Below are 15959 nucleotides of genomic sequence, written 5' to 3' on the forward strand. Positions count from 1 at the left end.
TGTTCTATACATGCTTACGTTTTTGCCAAAAAAAAACACTAGAAATTTTTGCTATTTGTCAAGTTGAGGAAATTTGTTGAAGCCCTTAATCTGATTTAAATAAACATGATTAATGTAATATATGTTCTGATTCTGATTGTGATGTACATCTTTTGTTTATGTTTCCCCAAATGATAATTTGAGGTCATTATTCTAGGTTCGTGGTGGTATAATACGATAAGTTGGATAAAAGTATTTAAATAGTGGTTCTCAGGCCTTTTAGAGGTTGTTGGGAAAAATTGGAAATGAACGGTTCAACATAGTTGGTGGATCAGGTTCTTCTCTTAAACCAATTTGATTCTTTTATACTCCCTCCGTTCATAATTTATTGTCATCCGTTCCTAATTTATTGTGTAGTATTTTATTTTGGAATGTCCCAAATTGACTATCCACTTCTATAAATAGAAAAGAATAAGAAGCTTAAGTTCTAGTATGTCCTTAGTGTATGTAGATAGGATTAAAGGAGAATGAAAATGTAAAGGTGAAACTGGAAAGTAAACAAAAAGTACAGTACTTTTATGATATTTCCTTAAACTGTGTGTTTTTTTATCTAGGGACATTTAATATTGGACGGATGGAGTATATTTTTGTGCTTAATTAAGAAATCCTTGTTTTTGTGGAAATTAAAGGTACAATTTTGAAATCTTTTGCATCTGTCTTTTCTATGATAATACATTGATGAACATTATACACTCGATTATGGAACACGTATCCCCATATGTTTTCTTCCGACTTCCATCCCACTGTATAACTATGATTTCTTTTAATAAAAGAGCTGGTGATATTGGTGTGATATATGTATGTTTGTTTCTTACCTTTGTTTTTTTTTTTGAAAGGCAAGGCCCTAAAGTGATGGTGGTGGGGATTGAACCTGGGTCCCCTTTGGAGATTCCCAAGCACCCAACCACTCAACCACCCCTTTGGGGTTGTTTCTTACCTTTGTTAGAGAGGTATCTAACATTCCAACTTATAATGGAGCTTTTGCTCGTGTATGCTTTTATCTCAACATTATCATTCTATATAAAGTATACCAGCCTAACCATGGGTTGTCGTTCTGTTTAATTTAAATTGCAAAAACTCGTCGTTTTCTCAAGTTAAACTAAATAATGCCACATGGACTTATTATTATTGTTTTGATTAATATCTTGCATCAATAAATAGCGTATTGATTATTTATTATAACTATTTATATATAAATCCATTGTATACCGATTCAAATATGCTCAACCTATCCCTACACAACACAACACGGTCATATTTTTCTTAGACAAATTATTATAAACCATCGTAGACCGATTGGCATACACTCAACCTCCCTAACCCAACACGATCAACTTCAACTCGAACTTCCCTCATCGGATTCTTTTCTTCACACTTTTCGACTTTGATTTTTAGATCTTCCCCTTCAAACTCTTCTATATGTATTTCAATGTCGCCTTCGTTCTTTATTGCTCTGATATTGGCTATTCAATTATTTATTCTGTTAAGGATTTCGTAGCACATGTTGTAGAGCGTCTTTGTATCCTACCAAACGTTTGTGGCGGAAATTATATCATCAAAGATGGAACCAAAATTTATCACCAAAGGCATAACCTAAATTTATACTCCGGATACATAACGCACAATACGGGGGTTTGAAATCTGATTATGTCTTTGCTGAAAAGTTTGCTTCCGCCTTTGCTGATAGATTTGGTTTTGCTGTTGCCATAGGCTAATCACACAATCCAGGGTTTGAAATCTGGTTATGTCTTTGCTGATAGGCTAATCGCAAAATCCGAGAGTTCGAGGCCCAATACACGTGTACAGCTGGACATACTGAACTACTTTGTGGCGGCTTTTCCCGTAACATAGTGCGAATTGAAGATGCGAGAGTTATGATTAGGGATGGTATAATTTCCACCATAGGCGTTTTCAAGGACACAAATACGCTCTACAACATATGTCACGAAATACCGAAGAAAATAAATTATGGAATAGCTAATATAAGAGCAATCAAGTAGATGGGGATGTTGAAGTTCATATCGAAGAGTTCGAAGGGCATGATTTCAAAGTCGAAGAGCGTGAAAAAAAGAATTCGGTGAGGGAAGTTGAAGTTGATCGTGTTGGATAGGGGAGGTTAAATGTAGGGAAAATATGACAGTGTTGTATTGTGTACCGATGGGTTAAGCATCTTAATTTGGTATACAATGGTTATATATAAATAGTCAATACACAATTTATTGATACGAGATATAATATTAGATTATTATTAAATACCATAATGTTGAAGCAATTCCACAATAGTAAATTTTACTATTTTAAGTCAATGGATAAGATATCTGTAATTATACATCCAGTTTTTGTGATCTTCATAGATACAAACTTTCGTTTATGATCATATATGAACATTGCAACACTTAACTATAAGATGAAGTTCAATTGTAGGAGGCAACTTGTTTATTCTAATGAAAACAGGCTAGATGCCCAAGATGTAATGAAAACTTAGAATCTGCAAGGCACACGCTGTTAGGATGTAAAATCGCCAAGGAATTACCGATAAGATATGTAACTCTGTTTCAGCTCTTCGAGAGACCAGGGAGTCGATTTTCAGCACAGCAACGGCTTGCTACATGCTTTTACAAGGTACACATATGTCTCTAGTAATGTATATAGATATTTCTTCTAATTTCACAAACTATGCAAAAAATTCACATATTTATCATTATGCCAGTTCTTTGTTTTATAGTGATATACGTTGTGTGTTGCTTTTTGTGTATTCAGGGTCTTTTGTACGGTTCAGTTGGATTTGGTTTCGGTCTTATTGGCCAAGCAATCACAAATATGATTATGAATACCAAGCGGTATGCTATCGACGTCCTATTGTCTCCTTGATCAAATAATAAAACCACCACGAAATTTAGGAAACTTATGCTCATAGTCATAGTCAATCTGATTAATATGGCGTGGTTATTGCTAAATTGCTATGATCATATAAGTATAGTTAGAAAGAGATTTTTTTCAAAGGGAGCGTTTCATAACTTTTAACCACCAGAATAGCAATCATTTGAGAAATTTTGTGAACGTGTAGACCATGGAGTATCACATTCTGATCTGTTTTTGGATTTCTGGAGGATGTATGCAGCAGCACGTGTTTAAGGTGCGTGTGCGTAACCAGTAGCTTGCCTTACTTAGCCACGCATCACGCACCAGTTACACGCAACATGCGCGGTGCAGAAGCTACCGGTCTTCGTATAGTAAGCTTATTCTTACTAGATATCTCGAGTTACAGGTATATATTTATTTGAAATTAAAAGGAAAATGCAAAACGGTTCATTTGGTATGGTGTTAAGGTTAAGTTTATTGGCAATTTAATATACAGAGATCAGGTTGGGCGATGGGTTTCTTGACTAAAAACTTTGCAATATTTCAAAACTGAATGCTAGTTGATCCTCCGTTTTTATATAAAGTTGGAACAGAGGTGTGTTTTTGATATATCTTATCATTAATTACCTTTGCCATTAATTACCTTTGCCATTATAAGTATGGTTTTGCATGATGTAGATAGTGATTGATTCTTGTTGTGCAACATTTGCTGAAGTGCAAAAAAGAGGAAAAGATTTTTGGGATGAATTTGAGTTGTAATGCTGCTGATCTTTTGGTAGGTATAGTTGTTAACGTTACTACGGTAGGCATGTTTGCACCGTATGCACGTATTGGGAAACGACCAGTAGCAAGTGGTGGTATATTTGACGGTTTGAAGAATTCTGTTGCCGCTCTTCCAAGCAGGTTATTTTCATGCCATTATTATAACACCTAATCATGAACATAACATAGTATTGTTTAAGTAAAAACAATTTCTTGTTGATTTTATACATTGTTGGTGGTGCAGCGTATTTGAATTTGAGAGACCAGGGAGTCGGTTTTTGGCTCAACAGCTGCTTGCTTCTTACTTTTACAAGGTGCATTGATATATCTATTAAGAGATATATCTTCAGAATTTTCAAATTATGCAGAAAATTCACATATTTATAATTATACCGGGTATTTGTTTTCTAGTGATAACATGTGTGTTGCATTTTATGGATTTAGGGTCTTTTTTACGGTTCAGTTGGATTTGATTTTGGTCTTATTGGCCAAGGAATCGCAAATATGATTATGAATGCAAAACGATATGCTAGCACCTGATGTATCATTGATAAAATAATAAACCATCACTGTATGAGGAGAGTAGCTTTTTAAGTATTTGATTAATACTATAATACCTTTATATTTCCCCGACTATGACTAAATTTAGGAAGTTTATGGTCATATTTATCAGAATGGCTGTGGTTATTGCTACATTGTTAATGGTCAAATAAGTATAGTTTGAAAGAGATTCATATCTGTTTTTGAATTTCAGGAAGATGCGTGCATCAGAACGTGCTGTACGTGTGCCCCCTTTGGAGCAAAGTGCTGTTTTATGGGCTACGTTTTTTGTAATCTAATAAACACAGTTCACGAATATGTGATTGCAGACCTCATTTTCATGTGACGTTAAACGCCACATTAATCATTTACGGTTTTCATCATAGTATATTTTTGTGGTGTTGTTTTTAATATACAGGTATTTTTCTTGCTGTGTCATCAAATACACGTTATCAAGTTATCAATGGATTAGAAAGTGTGGTTGAAGCTTCTCCCCTGGCAAAGCAAGTCCCTCTAATGGCAATGGCTTTTACCGTGGGCATTCGTTTTGCAAACAACGTTTATGGTGGTATGCAATTTGTAGATGGGGCTAGATGGAGTGGTGTGCAGTAATTGTGAATAAACTTTGGATTTAAATGTGAAATTATTTGTGTCTTTAGGATCATATAGCCTGCTGTCTTCCTTGAGCTTTGAATAATGGTAGGTCTTTGTATCATGTTTGTCGATATTTCTAATAGTTTATCCATATACAGTATATTTTTGAAAGGCAATGCACAAAAGTGTACTTAGTGGGGATTGAACCGGAGTTTCTTCTTGAAGATTCTCAAGCATCCAACCAATAGGTCATCCATTGTTTATTCGTCTCCAATTAAATTTGCCGTTTTCTCTTTAAGAAAATTACCCTTCAATTTTCAAAATTGACCCTTCAAATCTCAAATGTGAATCCGTGATGTTCTACCAAGTAAACGTAACTTAAAATTAACTCACTCTTATATAAGATTAATGGAACCTATACTTTTCTCTTGTGAGAGATATGACCTCTAATGTTAATGTTGAATAAAAACATGTCAAATTCTACATCTCTCATACGTTATAGACACTTGGTCCATATATGTAGCCATATAAGGCGTAAGTTCTATGGTATGGAGTTTTAGCTAAAAACTTGTTTTGTATAGTAATAATTGTACATGTACATATGTTGATTCAATAGAATATCTTGGCAATTAATTGATCGGGAAAACATGGCTTGTTTGTGATGATACGTTGGATTACAAGACAAGAATATTGCTCTTAATGACCTGTGAAGGGTTATAATCTTTTAAATTAATATGAGGGTTTATGGGTTTTTCATCGTGTCAGGTGGAAATTCCCTATTTGGTAACTCATATTACACTTTGAATGCAATTGGTTTTACGTCACTGATCCTTACTAGGAACCGAACGATTGTTGGTAAAAACACATAGCTTTATTGGTTCGTGACGTTTTATATATCAACACTTGATTGGATTTAAGTATTGTGTATGATGATATTGTGTATGATAGTTATGAGAGATGATCTGAGAATGTCCTCTGCCTTCCATTTCGTTGGCTATTTATAGGCCACATGTGAATGTGGGTATCAACTAATTCAAGTGTCCGTCCATGTAACTATCCACCATCAGACATTTTTATTGGGTCCACCCTTATATACCTCTTTACATACATTTTTTATGTATGAGATCCTTCCATCTATTTAACTGGATTTTAAGTTTTGTACTTTAAGCATGGGTCCACTCTTGTAATTCTCCATATCCATATTTTACGTATAGGATCCTTGCAACTATTTTATTGGGTTTTAAGTATTAGCTAGCACAGAGTATATTACATTAGTATTAGTTAATTTCAATTAGTATTAATAATTTCAATTAATACTAGTTACTCTATTAAGTCCACTAGACTTTACATGTATAAAAATAGTGTATGCATGTATAGTCTAAAATAAAAGTGTAGGGATGACCTATTTATGTATTTGGTTGTGTGCTTGATATGGTACGGTTAATAGTTACTAACTAGTTATCGAACCCTCGTTTCGCGCCGGTGGTTCGGTTTTTAATGTATTTTATTGCGTTCAGTAAAATTATTTTGTGGCTAACGATAATGTCGTTGAAGCGCAACTCGAGTCGAACTAAAAGGTATAACCCGTGAGAGATTTAAATGTTATTTTAAATTAACAATATATGTGCATATCCGCGTTTCGCTATGGAATTGTCCACTTTTAAAAATTTAACGCACAATCAACGTGTATGAAAAGTACCATAAATATTTAGCGTTTTTTAAAAAGCGTCCGTTTTGCGTATAGCTAATGACATTGTGTTCCTAAAATTATTTCGAGTTTAACGATGGTGTCGGAAAAATTTAACTCGTTGCGAGCGAGAAGATATGACCCGTTGAATATTTGGGTGGAGTGTATTTAAGATTTTTTATGAAAATTGTTATTTGACACTTTACCCCCTGTTTGCGGGGTCGATTTGAATTTTTCAAAAAAGTGTGGGGGCCTTTGTTGATAAAATGAAATTTAGTTAAAATTTTTTTTTTTAAAAGGTGAAAAGTCGAAAATGCCCCTGATTACTATTCATAACTTTTGTCATTAGTTAATATGTAAATAAATATGACTAATGTACTTATATTATTTAAACTGTATCTTCCATCATTGTTTTATGGGGGATGATTCTCACACACACTTTTTTATCCTCACACACCTATTTTAACCTTTTACTCTTCTAATAATACTCAATTGGTGTGTGAGGATCAAAAAAGTGTGTGTGAGAATCATCCCCTTGTTTTATTTATATTATTATTTATTTAAAAAATATCATGGGTAAAGTGGATGGTTGTTTTACGTGAGGATAATGCCATATCTATTAGATGGGTGGCAACCCTACAACTTCAATGATTACATCTATATTTTTATTTACTTATTTATTTACTAATTTGGATAAATACGAAGATATCATTTAAAACTTTTACTGATTAAACCAACTTCATTCCATTGGTTTTGTTACTTCTGCAATGGTGTTTGTTGGAGATTCAGCTATAAAATCTGCAAGGATTTGGCCTTTGATGGATGAGCGTGGTGAAAGGACCCGTTCATATCGATTATAAACGATTCACAATAGTTGATTTCATTGCGAGGTACTGACCTTTATATGATACATTTTACAAACATTGCATTTTTTTTGAAAGACAAACTTTCATTTCAACGAAAGTTTACAATTATACATACCAATGATATAACTATGTTTCTCAAGTTATAAATGACTAATCTGTCATTCATTTAATAACAATCTTTATGAACTCGAATGACTTAAATGCAACGTCTTTTGAAAACTATGCCATGAATGACTCTCAGTAATATCTCTAAAATGAGTAAATGCACAGCGGAAGATTTCTTTCATACCTGAGAATAAACATACTTAAAAGTGTCAACCAAAAGGTTGGTGAGTTCATTAGTTTTTCATAATCAATCATTTTCATAATTTTTATAGACCACAAGATTTTCATTTCCATTTTTCATAAACATCATACACCCGCAAGTGTATAAAAATCATTCATACAAAATAAACACCTGGTAACCGACATTAACAAAATGCATATAGAATATCCCCCGCATAGACGTGCTTTGCACTTAGTATGCTCACAGCATACAAACATGCCACTTTTTTAAAAATGACGGTTGTATACATCTTACAAACAGGTCATTTCTTTTAAAGCTGGCGGTTGTATAATAAAAGTCGAAGTACTAAAGCAGTTCAAATTCTCTGACTGGGGCTTGTCAAGGCCCATAGATCTATCTTTAGGATTCACGTCAATTAGGGATTCTGTTCCCTAATTCTTAGGTTACCAGACTAAAAGGGGTGATATCCGGTGTATTCATAACTCAATCGTAGAATGTTTTTAAGTACTTGTGTCTATTTCGTCAAACATTTATAAAAGTAGCACATGTATTCTTAGTCCCAAAAATATATATTGTAAAAGCATTTAAAAGGGAGCAAATGAAACTCACGATACTGTATTTCGTAACAATTACGTATATGACGGCACTGAACTAGGGTTGGCCTCGGATTCACGAACCTATATCAGTTATATATATATATATATATATATATATATATATATATATATATATATATATATATATATATATATATATATATATATTAAAACATGTAATAACATTTAAACAAGTTGATATTATTAATATACTAGTTATATTAATTATTTATATATTATTTTAATAAATATATTAATTATATATATTATATATATTTTAATTAAATAGATAATATTTATATATATCGAATTCTTATTAAAATATTTTAACTAAAACATATATAATATATTAAAATTTATATATATTGATATATTAAAATATATTTATATCTTATATGTAACTTTAATTAATAATAAATAATAATATTTTATTTTGAAAACAAAATAGTTTGTAATATTAACATAGGTATTATATATGTGTTAGATACATTTTATGTAAGTAATATATCTTTTGTAATAATAATAATAATATTAATAGTAATATTAGTAACACAAATAATAATAATAATAATAATAATAATAATAATAATAATAATAATGTTAAAAATAATAATTTTAATGTTATAAATAATAATGATGATTATAATAATAATAATAATTATAATACTCATAAAATTAATAATAATAGTAATTTTCATAAAAATAATAGTAATATTCATGAAAATAATAATAATGATAAAAATAATGAAAATAATGATAATTCTAATAATAATAATAATAATAATAATAATAATAATAATAATGATAGTTTTAATGATGATAATTTTAATAATACTAATAATAATAATAACAATATTAATTTTTAGTAAAAATGATAATTTTAATAATAATGCTAAAAATAATTCATAGTAATGGTAATATTAATAATGATAGTTTTTAATAATAATAATAATAATAGTAATACTTACGTTTATAATCATAATGATAATAATAATAATACTTATAGATAATACTAGTAATAATAATAATGATAATACTATTAATTAGATTAATGATAATAATAATCATACTTCTGAATATTAGGAATAATAACAATAATAATAATAATTATAATAATAATGATAAAAATGATAATAATAATAATAATAATGATAATAATATTAATAATAATAATGCTAATGATAATAATAATAATAATAATAATAATAATAATAAAAATAATAATAATAGTAATAATAATAATAACAGTAGTTTTAATAATAATGAAAATACTAATAATAATCTTAATAATAATACTAATAATAATATGTATTAATATTGATAAAAAAAATTATACCATCATGATCATTATGCCTTCATCATCATCATCATAACATTATCATCATCATCACATAATCACTATCATCATCGTCCGTATATCATGCTCATCATTACACCATCGACTTCATCATCATCCATGTACATCATCATCATAATCATCATATCATGAACATCACTTTCATCATTTTCGTGTCATATCATCATTTTCGTTCGTTATCCTCGACACTATTCATCATCTTCTCCACTTCGTCTCATCTTCATCATCGATCATCATCATCCTCACGTTCTTCACTGTACATCATGTGGGTTTCGATAGCTTTGAGCTGGGATTCAATTTAGAACAGAAAAGAAAGCGTAGCAGCATAGCAACAGTTAACAAGCAGTAAACAATGATGGTTTTGAGTTGGTTTGATTAGTAGAGGTTCGTCGCCTCTATCGTTTTTTCGAACTGGATCTTTTCTAGTAAACGAGATCTCAGGAGTTGGTACAATTACACTAGCTTTCATTGCTTGTGGGTACCTTTGGATCATTAGAATCTCATTTTTTGGCCAAACTTCTTTATTCCTTTGTGGAAACTCACCCTGACTCTTTCCTTTATCAGTGCTTTCGGATGTGCCTAGATTTTGATTACTATTGTGTGCCCGTGCACCTTTCGCTAGATGACTTAAAGCGACCATTCCTAATACAAGCCTCGATTTCTTTTCGAAGGTCGATGCATTTGTTTGTTTCGTGTCCGTGATCTCCGTGAAATTCACAGAATTTAGTCCGGTCTCTACGATGAGCGGGTGTGAACATTTTTGATGGAGGTCTAAGGTCCGCCTTTCCTTCAGCCGTGGAGTAAATTTGTGCTGGAGATTTTGTAACGACCCGACTTTTTCGACTTGCTTTTGTGCTTGTTACTTTCTACGAAACTGCGTATTTGTGCGTACTGAGCTATATTATATTATGAGATCTTATTTCATGATTAATTACCTTCGTTTATATCATACAACATGCCATTAAGTACTTAGTTACTTAACTTGATCCTCAAATGCTTTTACGACCATTAGTGTCACTTGACGTTGAGAACGAGCTATATGTTTTGGTACACGTTTAACTTTGGTCGTAATTGGAATATTACGACTACGAAATACTAATTGTTATTTTCTAATAACAATTACTTGGGTTATTGGTTGCTTAATTACGCTTAGTAATTTACTTATGCTCACTAGTTAGTCTTGTTGGACTTTCTACCTTGTTGGACTCAAGCCCACCCTACTCTAGCTAATGGACTATTTAATTAGCCCAATTATAATAAGTTTATGACCCATATAAATATAAGACAAATGCCCATTTATCAGAGGGAACATACTAGCATTTTTGTTAACCATAATCACAATTGTTGCATGGGATCCCAACATAAGCACCAACTTTAGACAACCATTAATCAAAAAGCAAAAGTTTGTCCCACTTGTTCCCCCCATGGCCGACGGCCACCACCACCTTGCCACCCCATCACCTCCTATAAATACCATGCTAATTCCTCACATTTCACACTGGATCTCATTCACAAAATTACACACACTTACTCTCTAATTCTCTCTCTAGTCTTTCTCACTCTAAAAAGTGTAAGTTTTAAATTTTTTTCTTTTTCTTCTTCTTCTCTTCTCAATGTCGACATCATCATCATCATTAAAGGATCTAGCTTTTTAGCTTTTTGATCTTGTTATATCTTGTAGATTTAAACTTGGATTTGAATCCTTCAAGAACATGAAAGATTCAAGCTTTCTAGCTTTGAATCTTCATTTACTTGTTAGATCTAGCTTATGATTTCTTTATTTTGTTATAAAGATCAAAACTCGTGTTTATGATCTTCATGTAACTTGAAGATCTAGTCTTTTGCTTTAAGGATCTTCAAGAACATTAAAGATCCAAGCTCTCTAGCCTAGGGTTTCATTATTTTGTTAAAGATCTTAGCTTTTTAGCTTATCGTCTCATTACTTTTATTAGATCTTAGCTTTCTAGCTTATGGTCTCATTAATCTTGTAAAGATCCAAGCTTTCTAGCTTAGGGTTTTCTTAATACTTGAGATCTAAGTTATTATTGTAGATCTCACTTACTTGGAACCTTTTTGTGATTGTTGTGATTATAAAGATCAAGTCTTTATCACCACATATGATGAAGATGCATAAACTTGTGTAAAAAGGACAAAGGTTGAAGTTTTATTGGGTTTATGCAATAAAGAGGCAACCTTGATGTTCAAAACTTGTAGAATGATAGCTTTTACTCTTAGTTGTGTGTTTATGGTTGAAACTTGGTCAAAGTGATGCGAAAACATCAAAGAGTTGTACACTTGAAGCTTACACGCATCAAGGATGAGAACCGTGATGAGCATCAAGCACCAAGAAACCCACCGGAGCACTTGTTTGCTGTTTTCCGGGTCTGATCAGACTCCTGGACTTCTGGAAAATTTATTTTCAGATATTTCGTTTCGATTAGATGACTTTTCGTTTAGGCCTCGCCTAAATCCGATATACGGTTTAGGATTTATAGCCTTCCGAAAGTCACTACGCCTTTGTAACGACGTGCTGAAAAATTCTGACCTACTCGCACTTAAACCATCGCCACGGTCAAACGAAGACGATTTAGGTTCTGAAAATTGGACAGCGGTTAGAGGAATCACATACGGAGCCTTTTCCACTGACCACGCGTCTTTTCGTTTTGTATAGAGGTCGTAGCAGCTGTCCGAATTCAGCCTTTTGTTTCGATCTCTATTCTTGTTGAAAACTTACTTTATCTTTTACGAATGATGATGACGATGATGATGTTTAGGACTTTACTTACGTACTTTTAAACCTTTTGGGACAATATACTGACTTAGTGACCTATGACTTAGGTTGACGATCTTTCGGACCGACTTACTACCTGCATACTTTTCGTATCTACTTTTACTGCTTATTCACTGTGAGTTATAGCTTCCCTTTTTTACTTTACTATTTTTGGGACTGAGAATACATGCGCTTTTTATGTTTTACATACTAGACACGAGTACTTAAACTTTATATATGTGTGGGTGATATAACGGCATAAAGATTCCCCTTAGCGCGGTAACGTTTAATCATTGGTTTTTAAACCGGTGAACGCGAATATTAGATATGGATCCATAGGGTTTGACATCCCCACTCGGGCTAGTCGCGCTAGCATTTAATGGGTGTTTGATACTTCGAGGATATACGCACTCACCAAGTGTACTTTTAGGGGGTATTATTATTACGTTAAGTTAGTTACCGGGTGCCCACGGATAAGCATATACCTTTCATACTGTTTTGGAATACGAAATCTCATGGTCTACATTACAGTAATGAATACAAACAAACTATAGCTCACCAACATTCGTGTTGACCTTTTAAGCGTGTATTTCTCAGGTGCTTAGACGTTATTGCTTTCGTTGTTAGACTTGCTGTCTTGGTGTTTTAGACTTGCTGTTACAGACTCGCTGTGTTAGACTTCTGCTGCATTACTTAGAGATGTCTCGATTATGAAACTTTTATTTTGCATTCGCAACCTATTTTATTTGAATAATGGCTTGTAACGACCTTTGTGTCACGTTATCTTTTGTAAAACATTATCCTTTTTGAATGCAAAACTTGTTTTAAAACAGCATGTACTATTATACCGTGTAATGGACCTGTTGTTGACGATTCGTACATGATGGTTTTTGATGCGTTGAAACAGTACCTTTATTTATGAACGGATTTGAGTTATTTTGTTACACGAATTGTTTTATTGTATATATGGTATTTTAATGAATTCAGGTTGGTTTCACACATATATAGGCAACTAGTCCTATCCGCGTAGTTTAGTTTGTTGGTAAATCCGGTTCGTTCCACAGGGAGACAGTGTTCAATGGTTTTTTAATAGTCTTTGAAGTTAAACTTATTTTAAGGGGGTTTTGGATTAGGAATTGATAATACTAAATATAACTTAATCCTAATTTAATTGAACTACTTATTAATTTATACGAATACATTATTTATAATTATTAACTTAAAAGTGAATTAATTGAAATTATACTAATAAATTTATTACTAAATGATAATTAATAAAATAATAACTTTTAATAAAACTAATTGTTTAGAATTTTGTTTTGAGCAATTATAATATAAATTTATTGAAATTAACTAAATAGCATGTTTTAACTAAATTAATATAAATTAAGAGGAATTGTAATATTTAACTAATTATAAACTAATTAATAATTATAAATTATAATAATTAATACTAATTATAAAATAATAACTTAAATATAATAATAAAATAATTAAAACCCTAAATTTTAACCTAATTCGCTACAGTATTCGTATTTATATTTACGTATTTCGCGTAGTATTATACGCGTTCCGCGTATGTTTTAAATCGTACGCGTATCGTGTAGAGTTGTACGCGATCCGCGTATGATATGATTGATGTGATAAAACAGTGACGAATAAACTGAATTATAATGTTGTGTAATAAATTTTTTTTAGTTTTACTTTACTGAATAAATAAACGTAAATAATAATAATAATAATTAGCAATATATAAATAGGGAGTGTTTACTTAAATGTGTCACCTCTAGATCCATGGATTGTTTTAAGTTTAAGCTCGTATTAAAATGTTTAGTATAAAACTTATATTTTCCTTTCAAATAAATAATAAGTTTTGACTAACTAAATTAAATCTAATTTTCATTGGATTATATTTAGATAGTTACTAGTCTTTAAGTATTTAAATTGAGACCCAACCCAGTTTTGACCTTCGCCAAAACCCAAATCATAACGGTTTCCCTTTTTACAATTTCACTTTTATGTAGCTAATGATATTACCCATACCACCGAACCTTATTCCTAATTTAGTGTTAGTAAATTATTCATGAGTTCGTCTAAATCACTTTTAAATGTTGAAGCTTAATTTATATAAATAAAAATAACTTTTGTTATTTTAATCTAATAAATTAAGTGACAGGGGTTAAATATCCAAGTACATAATAATGGTTCTTTTAATTAGGCTCAATGTTAAAAATACTAAAGTTACATTTTAATTTTTACAAGTGATAACAATCCATTTCACTAGGGGCTCTACATGTAAGTAAACACTAGGGAAATTAGCTACTCATTATACTAAGGAAAACATGAAAATATAAATGTACAAACATAATAATAACGATAAAAACTGATAACGATAATTTTAACAGAATATACTTACGAAAATCTTCACTCTCATTTACTTTAAACGGTAGAAAATTACAATAATAACACCCCTTTAGCGCGTACAATAATACCCTTAATCGCGAACAATACACCCTTGAAATAAAAACTATCCTAAATATTGAATTTTGAAACTGAAAATAAAATACAGTAAATGAAAATAATTGTGATGTTGTATATGGATTTTCTCTTTGAACTGTGTACTACTCCTCACTCTGTATCTCTCTCTGGTAACTCCCTTTTTCTATATATCTCTTCACTGTATATGTACTCCGTATTATAAGAGTTTGAGATTCAAGTAGTAGGTGAAATGAGTGTACACTGCCTTTCTTGCTGTACCACTAAAAAAAGAAGTAATATTAAACAGAAAAGAAACCGTCCCATTTACATTTGGAATCTGGATCTGAACAAAAGATTACGCGTTTCGCGTAGATGCCCACACGATCCGTGTAAGACTTAAATACTACGCGTTTCGCGTAGACCCTCACACGTTTCGCGTAAGTATAGCCGACAGTTTTCTTATTTTTATTTTATGTTTTGCTCTCTGTTTATCCCGTGTTTACGTATATCGACTTGGAACTTTTTATTTGAACTCTTCTCTTCGATCATCTTGAACTTGCATTCGGGTAAACATTATCTTGATACATATTTGGTTTGAATCCGTCGTTTTATCGTTGTTTTATCAAACTTTAAGCTCGTGTTTACTTTTGTCGTTTTTCTCGTGAATTATACATTTGAATGTCTTCGTTTCGGTGAAAGCTGATGAAATATAAATGATATTGCGTCAGAATATAGGTATGTTTAAAGCAATATCAAAATACCCCACACTTGAACGTTGCTTGTCCTCAAGCAATTACATCTTCTAAATAGAATCGGAACATTACATATTTTCCATATCGAACATTAAATCACACAACACACACTGCACGAAATGAAACACACGCTATATGGAATAAGTTGGAAACACTACACAATTTTTTATTGGATCACATGCACAACACACGAAATGAAATTTTGACAACAGAAACAAAGTTGAAATTCGTGATTAAGGTTTAAAAATTTGGATCCTTAGGGAAAATTGGACCTTGTGAAAACGTTTTAAGATTTTTTAAAATGTCATGCTAGTTTTTACACTAGACACATTTTCCGGTTTTAACCTCAAATTCCGGTTTAGGGTAACTG

The sequence above is a fragment of the Rutidosis leptorrhynchoides genome, chromosome 3 (genome assembly GCF_046630445.1).
Source record: "Rutidosis leptorrhynchoides isolate AG116_Rl617_1_P2 chromosome 3, CSIRO_AGI_Rlap_v1, whole genome shotgun sequence".
Classification (NCBI taxonomy): domain Eukaryota; kingdom Viridiplantae; phylum Streptophyta; class Magnoliopsida; order Asterales; family Asteraceae; genus Rutidosis; species Rutidosis leptorrhynchoides.